The following is a 14,218-nucleotide window of genomic DNA, read 5'->3' on the forward strand; positions in this document are numbered from 1 at the left end:
TGTGATGGGCATAGTATCACATTCCCCAGGAACCTCCCAACTGTCTTACAGTTAATGCTTTCCGAGAGGGAAAAACAACCTTAACTTGACCATTGCAAGGCCTCCAGTGTCTTGTAGGCCCTCTTTAGCAGACAAAAATTCACAATTTTCAAAAATTCACAATTTTCAAAAATTGTGAAAAATTCTTGTGAAAATCTCCTTTTGGGACACCTGGATGGCTCAGCGGCTGAGCGTCTGCCTTCGGCTCCGGGTGTTATCCTGGAGCCCCGGGATCAAGCATCAGAAGGATCAAGTCCCACATCCGGCTCCCTGCATCGAGCCTGTTTCTCCCTCGGCCTATGTCTCTGCCTCTCTCTGTGTGTTTCTCACAAATAAATGAATAAAAACATAAAAAGAAAAAAAAATCTCCCTTTTTCCTTACCCCCAACCCTCAAGTGTATAATCAGTCACTCCTCACCTTTGTAAAGCAGCCCTTCCTGCCCACTGGGCCTTCTCTGTGCTCTAATAAAAATAAGTGCCCCAAACTGGTGCACCATGTTGCACCAATGACGGCTCAAGGGCTCTTTCCTGGCCCTCAGCTCCGCACCCCACCAACACAGCCACATTCAAAAAAAACTACATAGTCCTGAGAAGAAATTGCAGGACACACACAGCACAGCACAGCTAACAAGTGACACAAGTGGGAAAGTTTATTGTGGGGGGGTGGGGAGGGAGAGAAGGAGCTCCAGGGTGCCCTGGAGGGTGGGGGTGAGGGTGGGTTTCTATCTTTTATTGACAATTGTTAACTAGGGGGGCAAAATAATGAATTCATTCCTTGGAGCAGACGCCAGGTTTTCAAACCTTTTCTTCCTAATTCGCTCAGGGGTTTCTGTCTGGGCGTCCTCCATCTTAGGCCCCTTCCTGTGGAGGGGTGGCCAGGCCTCAGCATCCTCCTGCCACCTCTCTCCCCTCCGTTAGAACCTGACTGACCGCCTCTGCTACAGCACCGACTGGCTTTGCTTCCCACAGCCATTTGGCCTGATTACAACTTTGTAGTTTCTTTCCCTTCACGGGAGGGAACCCATCTTGTTTGTTAGCTGTTGTGGTCTAATTATTATTATTTTTATAAATAAGAAAGGATATTCTTAAAAAGATTTTATTTGAGAAAGGAAGAGAGCACAAGCAAGGGGAGGGGCAGAGAGAGAAACAGACTCCCCACTGAGCAGAGAGCACCCCACCCTCTGCCAGGACCCCAAGATCACTACCAGAGCCAAAGACAGAGCTTAACCAACTGGGCCACCCAAGTACCCTGTTGCTAATTATCGGGTCCCTTGTTCTTACTGCGTTAGTCAGTGAATCCCACCCAGTCCTGAGCTCAGAGGAAGTGGTGGATGAATCTGCTGATATGGTCTGGATTCCCCAGTTCAATGTTTGCCAACAGCGCTTCCCTAGTCACAAAACTCCTTGAGAGGCCTCACGGAATGAAAGGTCGTGTGGTCAAAGTAATGCAGAATGTTCTGCATACACCATTCCTCTTTGTATATTCATAACACCCATTAAAGGCTCCAGGAAGACCTACTGCAAAGAAAACTTTTAAACTAAGTTTTATATGGCATTAGCCATATTAACTTGTTTCTGGAATGTTCTTCCTTACAGATATCCACATCTCACTTCATCATGGTCTTGACTCAAATGTCACCTTATCATGAGGTCTCCTTGATCATTCACTATAATCCCCTCCCTCACCATCCCCCTCTCCCATTTTATTTTCCCTCATTGTACTCATTTACCAAGTGAGGGAACATATGTTTGCTTGCTTAATTGTTTATTGCCTGACTACCCCACCTCCTATCAGCCGGGCCTTTGTCTTGTTCGCTGCCATATATTCAGAGTGTAGATCAGTGTCTGGCACATGATAAAGCATTCAATAAATATTTCTGGAATGGGTAAATTCTTTAGCATTTGAAATCAGAAGAATTTCAAACCTAGAAAATCCATAGACATGATGTAGTTCAATCTCCTCATTTTAAAATTGAGGAAGCAAAAAAAAAAAAAAAAAAAAAAAAAAGAGAGAAAGAAAAGAAAAATTGAGGAAGCTGTGGCCCAGAGGGTCAAAATAACTTGTTTTAAGGATATATAGGTAGTTGGTGTTGTAAACCTTTTATATACAGCTTGGGATACTATACATTTTGCTTTACAACTTGATTTTTGCACTTATTGTTGGGCCATGAACATCCCTCCACTTTATAATGTCCATTTAAGTGATTACTTTAAAATATGTCCTACTTCTGAAGATACTCAAGCTAAACTACTAAACATAAGTGGATATATGTAAGTGTATATGTGAAGTTAGCACTGTAAGATGAGCTTCTTTATATCGGAACCTTTCTGAACTGGAAAGTAGGGAGGGATGCCTGAGTGGCTCAGCAGTTGAGCATCTGCCCTTCGCTCGGGTCATGACCCCAGGGTCCTGGGATTGAGTCCCGCATCATGCTCCCCTCAGAGAGTCTGCTTCTCCCTCAGCCTGTGTCTCTGCTTCTCTGTGTCTCTCATGAATAGATAAAATCTTAAAAAAAAAAAGGGGGGGGGAAAGAAATGAATGACTTTGGAAGGATGCCTATGTGGTCAATGTCCAGGTATGAAGGTGCTTGCTTTAGGGCTATCCCTGGAATTATTGGGGGTGGATGGGTGGGGGTTTGAGCTACTGAGGACTGGGAGAGAATGTTGGAGGAACTTGTACAGACAGTCCCCAAACAGGCCAGGGCACAGATCTCAGGCCAGCTCACCTTTCTTTCTGAGGTGAGGACCGTTCTCTTGAAGGCCCTTGGCTAAAATGTCCCAAATGTGATACCCAGGCGTGGCTGGCCTAGACTCTAAGAGTGAATGAATTTAAAGCTGACAGCTCCTCTTTCTTCTGTGGCTATAAAATAGGTTCCTTCTTTTTGAAGATGACTTGATTTTCCACTGTGGAAGCCATTCATTGCACACTTCTTCAAACATTCTCTTTTCTCCTGGACCAGTCAAATCACCTGGACCCATCCCAGTATGGCTGATTTCTCCAGCAGCAAACGTTGCCAGCTCCTTCTCACCCCTACACAGGGAAAGCTCACCAAGAGAAACCCAGTCCAGAAGCCAGACTGACCTCTGCATCCTGACTCCACCTCCCTCTTCAAAGGCCCCCTGACCTCTCCAGGAGGGCTCTCAGCTCTCTGAGGAGGAAACAGCCGCTTATGGAACATGGTTTTTAGTTTCTCTTTTTAGAAATCGGTTTCCTTTGAACTAGGCAAATATCAATGTATTACACAAAAGTCAACTTTAAGTTCCTCTGATAAATGACTGAGGTTTAGCGTTGCAATGTGGCCTCGCACCCTTAGGGCCTCGTCAGTGTTGCAGGGGGTGTCTGCTTGCCACTGCCACCTGGGAGACTCAGGCTCCATCCCCAGCCTGCAAATGACAAGGGCATTTTGTTTTCTTTCCTCCCCTCCCACACTCACGTCCCGGAAAATCTCTCCCGTTTGGCCTACTGTGCTTTGCTGGAAGAAGCCGGCCTCTGGGGCAGTGCCCCGCGGCGACCCCAGGGGCAGGGACGGGTCTCTAGAGCGGGCGCGTCCACCGGCGCTCATGGGCATCCTCCTAACAGGGCCCCGCTCCTCCGAAGAAGGTGACTTGGTAAAGGAGGGGAACCAAAACAAAGGAATACTGGCTTAGCTAGCTGGTTTCCTTTGGGTCAGAGTCACAAATCCAAGAATGAAAAAGGACCTAATTAATTAAAAGAAAAAAAAAAGGGAGAAGCAACGTTGCATTGGCCGGGAATCGAACCCGGGCCTCCCGCGTGGCAGGCGAGAATTCTACCACTGAACCACCAATGCTCGCGCTGCAGCCGCCCCGGCGCCGTCCCTTGACTCCAGCGCGGCCCTCGCTCCCTCCCGCCCGGGACTCGGGTCTTTGCCGAGTCACCACCGTCCCGAGAGCGGTGCCTTTCCGTGCCAAGACAGCAAAAGGTTACGCCTCCAGAAAGAACAGCGCCGCCAAACGCTATTGGAAGTCCCGGCCCTTCCTGGGGGCGCGGGTCCTGCCGCGAGGTCCGGTCCACGGGGCGTCCACGCCGCGGTGGCCCCGCCCGCCTGCTTCCCGGCGCCGCCGCTGCGCATCTTCCACGAGCCCCCGGCGGCCGCCCTCTCCCCCGGGCTCGCCCGCCCGGACGCAGGGCGCTCCACGCGGAGGGGGGAGGGGGAGGGGGAGGAGGAAGGGGAGGGAGGAGGGAGGAGGGGGAGGAGGAGGGGGAGGAGGAAGGGGAGGAAGGGGAGGGGGAGAGGGAGAAGAGGGGGAGGGGAGGAGAGAGGGGGATGGGAGGAGGGTGGAGAGGACAGGGGGAGAGGAGGGAGGGGAGGAGGAGGGGGAGGGGGAGGTGGGAGAGGGAGGGAGGAGGAAGGGAGGGAGGATGGGGAGGGGAGAGGAGTAGGGAGAGGGAGGAGGGGAGCGGAGGAGGAGGAGGGGAGAGAGGGGGGAGGGGGAGCACCTTCGATGTCAGGGTCCTCACTCCTGGGTCCGGTCGCAGGAGGAAGTTGGGAGGACAGTTCGGGAGGCTGAGTGGCACAGGCCGCGGGGGAGGCCCAGAGGGGCAGGGTGGTTGCCAAGAACACTCTAGAGGCCGGTGTCTTCCCTGTGAAGGGCCCCTTGCGCCAGGAGAGCCTCGGAGGGAAGATTTCCAAAGAGGACAGGGTCAGGAAGTCCTTGGGAGCACAGCCGGGGTGGCGGAGGAGGAGTGTGAGCATCAGAAGAGGGAGCTGGAGCAAGTCTGCGCGCTCACCTCTCCGGGGCCCTGCGGAGGCCTGCGCCCCTGGGGTTCGGCCCGGCCTGGGAGCCCCAGGGCTGGGCCCGGCTCTGAGGAGGTGGATTGATCAGCCCCTCCTGACAAGTGCTCTGTGACTGCAGGGGCTGGACTGTCTTCCTGATCCTGCCCTGAGCTCCAGGACCCGGAGAGGAGGAGAATCCTCCTCCCAGGCAGGGAGCTTTCTTCTCAGGGTGTTGTGTAGCTGAGGCCTGTGTCATTTCACATTGTGATAGGCTCTTCTCCCATTTCATACAGGCAGAAGCAATTATTATTATTATTGCTATTGTTATTATATATTTTATTTGAGAGCGGACACAAGTGGGGGGAGCGGCAGAGAGAGGGAGAAGCAGACTCCCGGCTGAGTGGGGAGCCCCAGGCGGGAGGGCCATGATCAGGGGAAAGGAGAGGTGACCTAAGCCCAAGGCAGTGGCTCAACAGACCAGACGGAGCCACCCAGGTGCCCCCCAGGAAGTAATTATTATTAACATTTGTGTATTAACTTCAACATCACTTTTACCTACTTTTTGTTGTTACTTGCATGTATGGATTTTGTCAATATATGTGGATTTTCCGATATATGAATTTAAATAAACTTTTAAAACTCTGCCTTAGTTTTCATTCCAACCAATTAAATACATAAAAAGGCCAGACTTCAGAAGCAGAAAAGGTTGGGGTCACTGTTAAAGGAGGAATATGAAGAAAACTCACAAACGTGTGTGTGTGTGTGTGTGTGTGTGTGTGTGTGTGTAATTTCCACAGAGGAAAACAGGGCAAGGAGAGTTCAAGACAGTAGTAAAGTCTGAGGGCTGATAGGAGAGGGCTGTGAGTTATCAGCTGGAAGAGTTAAGGAGATGGAGCGGGAAATGGGGAGAATGGAGAGGAATTTCAAGTCCTGGCAAGGTTCCCATGTATGACCCTAAGATAAAACATCCTGCATTGGGATTCTAGTTTAGTTTGCCTGCATGTCCTAATACACTGACGGATAGTTTATGTGCTAATTAGTTGCCTCTAATCAAGTGACTTTATCTAGTGTTCTTTTAGACAACAAACCCCAGTTCTGGACTCTGGAGATGTAGTTTCTTCTGACTCCGGAGAGAGTATATCTAGTGGTGTTGATCTTCTGTGTATGAGAGAAATAGCATGGGTCCATCTGCTTTCTGCTGATGGGCCCTACAGTGATGATGATGATGATGATGATGATGGGTCCTCTGATGATGATGATGATAATAATAATAATGACAGTCACGTATCATGACAAAATTGGAACCATACTGCTTAGGTTTTCACTTCTGTTCTTTTCTATATGGTGCAAGTTAAACTCTCTGAGGCTCTCGCTCTGCTTCTACATGGGAGGTGGGGGTGGGTGATGAATAGGACTGGTCTCAGGATTGCTAAGAGGGTTCAATTACGTAAGAAGTGATGAATAATGTTAGGCATCTAGCATATGAGTAACAAAAATTAGCTATTACTAATTATTTCAGTTGAGTGTCAACTACATAGCAGGTACTTGACATATACAATCTAGTTTAATCCCCACAACAGCAACATCACAGGGTCAGAGCTCTTTTGGAAGATGAGGATCCTGAGGTTCAGAGACGTTGAACACTTTATGCAGGTCACATAGCTATTAGGTGCGTGTGGGGGGGGGGAGTGGGTTGGAATTCAGAATCCTGTCCTGCCGGATTCTAAAGCCTGTGCGTTGTCACCTCACAAACAGGCCATAACTCTACTTATTATCAGAACTCCCCACGGATGTTGTGAAATTGGATATGCTGTTCCTTTAGAACACAGTTGGATGCTGAGCCCTGAGAGAAAGATGCATATTTTATGGTATTATTTTACATTATTCACTAAGTGAATATGTGCTTTTTATAAGCAAATGACTCAAGCTGGGAAGTGTCCTCAGGTTCCATTTTACTGCCAGTTAAGTAAATGACAATATGTGAGCGAGGATAAACTTGCATGAGTTCTTTCCCAATTAACCGGGTCCACACTATCTCTCCTATGAGCAAAGGCAGATGCATTTTTATCTCAGAAATGCAGTTGGGTTTGGCTAGAGCAAGGCCACATTAACAGAAGCTGAGAGTTGTCTCCAGAAGGGGAGACGAGAGGGGTTTGCAGAAACAACCCACCCTTCCCATACCTGTCATTTCACATTTTTAACTGCTTTCTTTTCTGTGTCTGGTCTGCGTCCTTGGCATCCTGGTTTCACATCAAAGGAACCTGCCCCCCAAAAGAGGACACCACATACACACTCAGTATTACACTTTCCCTTTGCTGAATTTCCTTCCAACTTCCGACACGGACCACCTAACCTGTTAGTACCTCCCAAGAGGAATGATGGTACTCCTGTTGCCAGGTGAACCAGGGTGGTGGAGGGGTGGGGGTCGGTGTGTGTGTGTGTTTGTGGGAGACCCAGGCCCTGGGGCCTCCACCCAGCCAGACCTCAGGGACTCGCAGAATGTTCTTGCTCTTGCCACAAGAATGAATTCAAAGGCAGACACACAGCATAGTGGACAAGTGACATACGTGGGAAAGTTTATTAGGTGAAGAGGACACTCTTGAGATAAGAGAGTGGCCAAGTGAGGGGGGGTGGTGAGAGGAGGAGTGTGCAAGCGTGGGAGTTGGGTTTCTATCTTTTATTGACAGCTGTTAACCAAGGGGCGGAATATTTGTTACTTGGGACAGGAAGCACAGTTCCTGCTTCTTCTTCCTAATTTGGTCAGGGGTTTCCTGTCGTGGCATCTTCCTTCTGGGGCCCGTCTGGTTTGATCCGGCTTCTTGTGGAGGGCTGCCTGGCCAGGCCCCTGACCTTCCGATGCCGGCCCTGACTTCCTCATTGCTGGCTCCCAGGTCTCCTGTTGGAACCTACCTGCCTCCTCATAGCACTCACAGGGGTTAGAGAGTTTGTTAACATTTCAACAACACTTATCTTGTTCTCTCTTTAAAAATACGTATAAGGCACAAGAAGGAAAGTTCCCTTGTGCTTAATTGTGAAAACATTTCAGATCCTCTCGTGTGTGGTATCTATTTTTCCATAGAAGGATTAAACACCCCACCTCATCTACTTTTAAATGACTGTTGTTAACAGTTTCGTTGCTTGGGGGACCGTTTCTTGACTAATAGGCATCTTTGTGTTGTATATAGTTCTTCAAGAACAAAATCTCAGCTGAGTTAATCTAAAGACCTAATTGGCTTGAGTATGTGATTCAAGATTGGGCAATATCCCATCTACTGAGTAAAGGGGAGTTCCAAGGCCTAGGTCAAAATGTGAGGTTTCTTTAGGAATAACGGTGGGGCAAGGAAGTTATTAGCAAAAGAAAAGAAAGGATTGTTCCAGACAAGGTCACTTTCCCTCAGGGGTAAGAGCAGGGGCCTTTACCTGTCTTCTGGGGATGGAGAGGGGCAGGGGCGTGTGGGGGATTCCCTCAGTGGTGCTGACTAGAACAGCCCTGACTCACTGGGTAAGACTACTTTTTCTGGGGGAAAGTGAAGCTGCAATTAGGTTAGGTATTAAGCCTCAGTTTGGTGACTTGGCCCACCATAAGTGACTCCCTCTTGGCCCTGTGATTTTCTTTTTAACACAGTTTGATTAGTGTAATAACAACTATGTCACCCAGTTCCTCCTCAAAATATTACAACAAATTAGATCGAAGTACATGCCCATTATTTAAAAATCAAATCTTGCTACAAGCCTTCCAATGGAAAAGCAGCATTTTCTCGCCTCGCTCTCAATTCCTCCCAGGCAGCCATTTTCAAGGTTTTGTTTTGTTTTTAAATTTCAAAAAGAGAGAAAGAGAGCGAGCGTGAGAGAGCACAAGGATGAGCAGGGGCAGAAGGAGAAGCAGACTCCCTGCTGAACAGAGAGCCCAAAGCCCTGGGATCATGGCCTGAGCCAAAGGCAGACATTTAATGGACAGAGCCACCCAGGCGCCCTTCAAGGTTTTTTTTTTTTTTAAGTGCCTTTTTATCGTGCAATAATTTTTGATTGATGGAGGAGTTGTGAAGATACTTAGAAAATGACAGTCTATCCTTCACCCAGCTTCCATCCCCTAATGTTAAGATTTGACATAACCGTGGTATCTTGCCAAACCTAAGAAACTGACATTGGTACAATACAGTTGACTGAACTATAGACTATTCAGATGTCATGTTTTTCCACTTTTTTTTTTTTTTTTTTTTTTTTTTTTGCTATTTCAGAAACTGATCCAGGATCCCATGCTGCACTGTTACCATGTGTAACCCACGATCTGTGACTGGTCCCCAACCTTCCCTTGTGTTTCCTGATCTTGACCTTTTGGCAGATTGTCCCTCAGTTTGGGCTTATCTGATGGTTTTTCATGATTAGGCAGGTTTTTGAGAAGAATGCCACAGGGTGAAGTGCCATCTTGATGAAGTCAGTCAGAGGTATATGAGAGCAATGGTACAAGTCACTGTTGATGCTCACCTTGATCACATGATTAATGTTCAACTTTATTTTTGTACATGTCTCTCCTAGGAATGCATGGCAGTTGTCTTTCATTTAGACACAGTTGTTATTTGTTTTTAAAGATTTTAGTTATTTACTTGAGAGTGAGCGCAAGAGAGAGAGAGAGAACACCAACAGGGGGAGTGGAAGAGGCAGCTGTAGAAGCAGAGCAGGGAGCCCAATGCAGGACTCAATCCCAGGACCCTGAGGTCATGACCTGAGCTGAAGGCAGACACTTAACCGACTGAGCCACCCAGGTGCCCCTAGACACAGTTTTTCATTTAACTTTTGATCTTGTGTTCTAAGCACAGTGTCTGACATAAGTAAGCGCTCAGCTGATCCTGAGTAAAAGGTACCTTGGTGAGAAGCAAGGGAAGTGATATTCCAAGTTCAAGATCAACCTGTGCAGCAAAGGTACCTGAATTAGACAGACTGGAGATTCTCAAGCTTTCATATCCATATGCATCACCTGGAGATCTTACAAACTTCGGATTTGGTGGGTCTGAGGTGTGGCCTGCGGTCTGCATTTCTAATAAGCAAGCTCCTAGGCTCTCACTTAAGCCTACCAAAAGGTCTGTGTAGGTCATACTGCAGGCAAACTTCCCAAGATCACAGTCTAGTAAATAACAGAGAATGCAGTTTGTCTGGCAAACTTTTGCTAATGAACCTGAAGATCCTTCCATCCTCACACTTGCGAACCTCAACACATTCGGTCTCTTCATCTTGACAATTCTCTTGTCTTCCCAAAAGGACAAGAGGATTTTTTCATAACCAGTTCCTCCTACATCTGAAAGAAAGCATCCTATTTGTGATCTTCAGAAAAAAGAAGCTCTTAAGACAACAAACTCCACAAGTTGACCTTTACTCCTACTTTTCCTGATTTGATCTGTTGATATCTTGTCCTGGGTTTTGGTGACCCAGCAAACCTGCTGAATTAGCGTTGGTTGCCGTGTTATAGTGTCAGCAGCTGTTCAGGTTTTAACCTGATGCCTAGATGCTGGCAAAGGAGCTCCGGGCTGCTATCAGGAAAGTTAGGTACCTGGCCTGGTAGCATTCCAAAATTCCAAGAAAGCCGGATCAAACCAGATGAGCCCAAGACAAAGAAGGCCTAACACTGACCAAGTAAGGGAGAAAAGGCCAAAACTCTGTTCCCAAAGAAATCTCCTCAACTAATAAATATTCTACCCCCTGGTTCACAACTGTCAATAAAAGATACAGACCCAAACCCTGGGCCCAGCTCTCTCTTGGGCACTCAGGCTCCCACATCTCCAGAGTGTATTCTCTTTCTTTTTAAAAAAACCATTCACTTTTCACCACTCAACCACTGATTGGTCCCTCCTTGGATAGTTTTCTTGCCACCAGACTGAGAACCTCCAGTCACATCCCAGGAACCGGCTGGGTGAAGGCCTCAGGGCCCAGGGGTCTCCCCAGTCCACCCTGCAACAGTAGGAGTCGGTGGCACAAGTCGGTGGGAAATGTGAGTGTGGTGCCCCAGATTGCGAATCCGAGAAACCACCGAGGAGCCGACACCGATACAAACACACGAGGGTTTATTTACAGGCTTGAGCTTGGGTCCAAGTATACCCGACACAGCGGAGAAGGGACTTGGACCCCGAGACTAAGAGGCGTAGCAGCTTTATAGGGACCAGTGGCCAATGGGATATGCAGAAAGTTGCACAGTCCTGTCGGTCCACACGCAGGTGGGCGACTGAATTACATTTTACCCTAAAGTATCCATTTGAACTGGTCTATCACTGAGCCGATTTCCGATTAGGGTGTGCCCAGCTGTTTGACTAGGGTGGGACAGCGCTCTAAGGAATAAGCAGGTCATGTGGGGGTCATATAGGAGGTGGTGGGTGCAGCACAAAGTGGAGTTAGTCCTGATCTGCTTGTCCAGGGGTAGGGGATTTTTGTCAAATTTCCTGGGTCCCACAGTGAGGCCTACCAAAGTTTGACACTACTGTCGGCGTTAGAAGATTCTGGACAATTTAGCAAATAAAGGGATCTGAGTTAAGAGCTTTTCCTTGTTTACTGAGAGGAGACTTTGAGTTCAGCCTGCCCTAGTGTGCCTGGCTGGCACACAGAAAGGACTCAAAATACTTTCATAGGTGTAGATCTTTGTCTCAACTGCTTCCTGATTTTGTAGACCGGTCTCCTGCCTACAGTACAGAAAAAAATAGATTCAGTCCCGTATTCACAGTGAAGCAATAACATTCATATGCAGAGACGCAGGACAAAAAAAAAGTGTCCTTTAATCAGTACTTTCTCCATGAGTTCAACTGTATTTGTTGGGAAAGGAGGAAAAAAAAAAAGGGAGATCTTGTCAGAAGTGGGATTCGAACCCACGCCTCCAGGGGAGACTGCGACCTGAACGCAGCGCCTTAGACCGCTCGGCCATCCTGACACGGGAGCTCTTGCTTTTCTTATTTCATTTTCAGATCACCCTACAGGGCTGTATCGTGACGTCACGTCACCTCGATGCAGCGTTTATTGCTTGAAATAAAACTAGAACCCTCCCTGGGGTCCTTGGCAAAGCACCGGAAAACAAAACCGTCTCTGACTCCTCCTTCCTACTAAACCGTAAAGATCCATTTCCTCTCGCGCCCTTTCCGGCGGGTCTTCAGCCCCAAATCGCCGGCGCCGAATCTCACACTCGGCGGATCCGGAGCTGGGAGCGCGCACCCGAGCAGGCGGCGGGGAAAACCCCGGGCGGAACCGGCCCTCCGCGGACCCTGTGCCCCCGCGCCGCCCCCACGGCCTCCGGTCCCGTCCGTAGCTGGCCAACCCGCGAGGAGTCGGGTCGGGATCCATCCTCGCTAAGGGAAGGCTCCGTGTGCTGCAGGATCATGAAAAAAATAAATAAATAAATAAATAAAATTAAAAAAAAAAAAATAAAATAAATGAAATAAAATAAAATAAAATAAATAAAATAAAATAAAATAATAAATAAAATAAATAAATAAATCCACGTCCTCCATCTTCCTTATATCCACAATTCCGAGCCTCCGGAAGCGCCGGCGTTGGTGGTATAGTGGTGAGCATAGCTGCCTTCCAAGCAGTTGACCCGGGTTCGATTCCCGGCCAACGCAAGCTTTTTTTTTTTTTTTTTTTCCTTTTCTAGGAAGAGTGGGCGTTTTTTGTTTTCGTTTTTTTTTTTTTTTTTTAAAGGTCTGAACCCAAACTAGGAACTGCAGGCGCCGCTGTTTCCCTCCTAGGTTCCTCTGTCGCTGCAGAGCCTCCGTCCCCTCCCAGCCGGGCTCGGGCCGTGTCTCACTCTGAAGGCTTCGCTCTCTGCGGCTCCCGCCCGGGGACCGCCGCCGCTCTGGGCTCCGGGTCCCCCGCGGGTCCCGGCGGCCTGGTGGTGACTCCTTAAGCAATGATCCGTCAGGCTGCCCAGCGGTTTTCCTCGTTAGTATAGTGGTGAGTATCCCCGCCTGTCACGCGGGAGACCGGGGTTCGATTCCCCGACGGGGAGACAGCGGAGGCTCTTTTTCCTTCCTCTTCGCTCTTCCTGCAGGAGCAAAGGGCATTTCTAAGTAATTTTAGGTTCGCTCCAGGAGTATGGTTGTCCCATGCGGAGTTCTGGGATGATGGGCAGGAGTACGGGTGGGTGCGGTTACTTAGATCCTGGGCCTTAGTCCTGCAAGTTTCCACCTGTTGTACCGCGGATGGGGCCTGCCGCGAGGTGTAGCTTCTCGCCGCCCCCCCGGAAGGGTGCAGGGTGCAGCTCTACCCGGGCCCCGTGTTCATTTTCCCTTCCCGTCCTGCCCTCTCCCACACCCGCGGACTACCAGGCGCTTCTTCCTTTCTCCCCGCTCTATTGCTCTCCAGCTGTGCCCAGCCCACGTGCTCTCTCTGCTGCCTTCCTACGGCGGAGGCGTACAAACAGCAATGAGCACTACTCTGACCACCGGAATACCTGTTCTTGCGTCACTAAGAAGCTGTCTGCTTTTGCACAAACCCCTGTGGGCTTCGGTTTCCTCATGGGTAACGTGGAGGAGCCAAGCTACCGTTTCTGAGACCCTCGGGGGCTCCAAAGCCCTTTGCATGAGTGCCCTGCCCTCGCACCTGGCCTGGCGCACCTGGCGCACCTGGCGCGCGCTCTATGCTCATGTTTTAAAAAGATACTACTTTTCCTGAATATAAGAGTAAGATATAGTCCTTGTAGGAAGTATGGGCGATAAGCAAACTACAAAGAAAGAAGAGGCATCCGCATTTCCGTCACCCAGGAAATCAACATTTTGCTGTTATGTTTATCTCTTTGGCTTTTTTAAAAATGCAAAATTGGACTCCCAGGGTGCATATTTTTTGACCTACTTGTTTAGCAAAATGTGACTATTTCTAAATTCATTAAATGTGTTAGTCTAAAACGTTATTTTAATGCCTTCGTTGGGTTGTATTAAATGGCCACACCCTCAGTTTCTTTAAGGAATCGCCTATTTTGAGCATTTTTGTTGTGGCAGGGTTTTTCTGGCTCTTCTGGTGAGGCAGCTCTTGAAATCTCTGCTGGGGCCGCTTTCACCCTGCGGCGGCTGCTTTCCCCATGGCTCCCCGAAATCTGTCCTGGGCACATGCTCAGCTCAAGGGTGAGCCAAAGACGTGGGAGCTGGATTTGCAGATTTGGCTTTCCAGAATGAGACCCTTTTCTGAGATTTACTTCTTTAATTTCCACCCAGTCTAGCAGCCCTAAACCCTACCTCCACGCATGGGATATGAGACTAGGTTTCTAGATGACCTTACTACATGCCTGAGTCTCCTTTCCTGGAGAGAGCCCTCAGGATGAGGATCTTACCTGGTGATTCCTTCTTCCAGGGCTTCAATACTCTTTATTATTTTTTTTATCTGATTTGATTGCTCTCCGACTCCTTACAGATGTTTTAAAAATAATATTTTGTCCAGAGTTTATAGTTATTATCTATGGAGTGATTAGTACTGTT

At 48.5% G+C, this 14,218-nt stretch overlaps 4 non-coding genes across 4 annotated transcripts; 2 read left to right on the forward strand and 2 right to left on the reverse strand.

Annotated features, from left to right (window-relative positions):
* Nucleotides 1–3,777: 3,777 nt before the first annotated feature.
* TRNAG-GCC (transfer RNA glycine (anticodon GCC)) lies at nucleotides 3,778–3,848 on the reverse strand. The gene has a single exon. It is a non-coding gene; the product is annotated as a tRNA-Gly (tRNA).
* A 7,754-nt stretch (nucleotides 3,849–11,602) lies between these two features.
* Nucleotides 11,603–11,685, reverse strand: TRNAL-CAG (transfer RNA leucine (anticodon CAG)). The gene has a single exon. It is a non-coding gene; the product is annotated as a tRNA-Leu (tRNA).
* Nucleotides 11,686–12,298: 613 nt separating this feature from the next.
* Nucleotides 12,299–12,370, forward strand: TRNAG-UCC (transfer RNA glycine (anticodon UCC)). The gene has a single exon. It is a non-coding gene; the product is annotated as a tRNA-Gly (tRNA).
* Nucleotides 12,371–12,684: 314 nt separating this feature from the next.
* On the forward strand, nucleotides 12,685–12,756 carry TRNAD-GUC (transfer RNA aspartic acid (anticodon GUC)). The gene has a single exon. It is a non-coding gene; the product is annotated as a tRNA-Asp (tRNA).
* Nucleotides 12,757–14,218: the final 1,462 nt, after the last annotated feature.

The sequence above is a fragment of the Nyctereutes procyonoides genome, unplaced genomic scaffold (genome assembly GCF_905146905.1).
Source record: "Nyctereutes procyonoides isolate TBG_1078 unplaced genomic scaffold, NYPRO_anot_genome, whole genome shotgun sequence".
Lineage (NCBI taxonomy): Eukaryota > Metazoa > Chordata > Mammalia > Carnivora > Canidae > Nyctereutes > Nyctereutes procyonoides.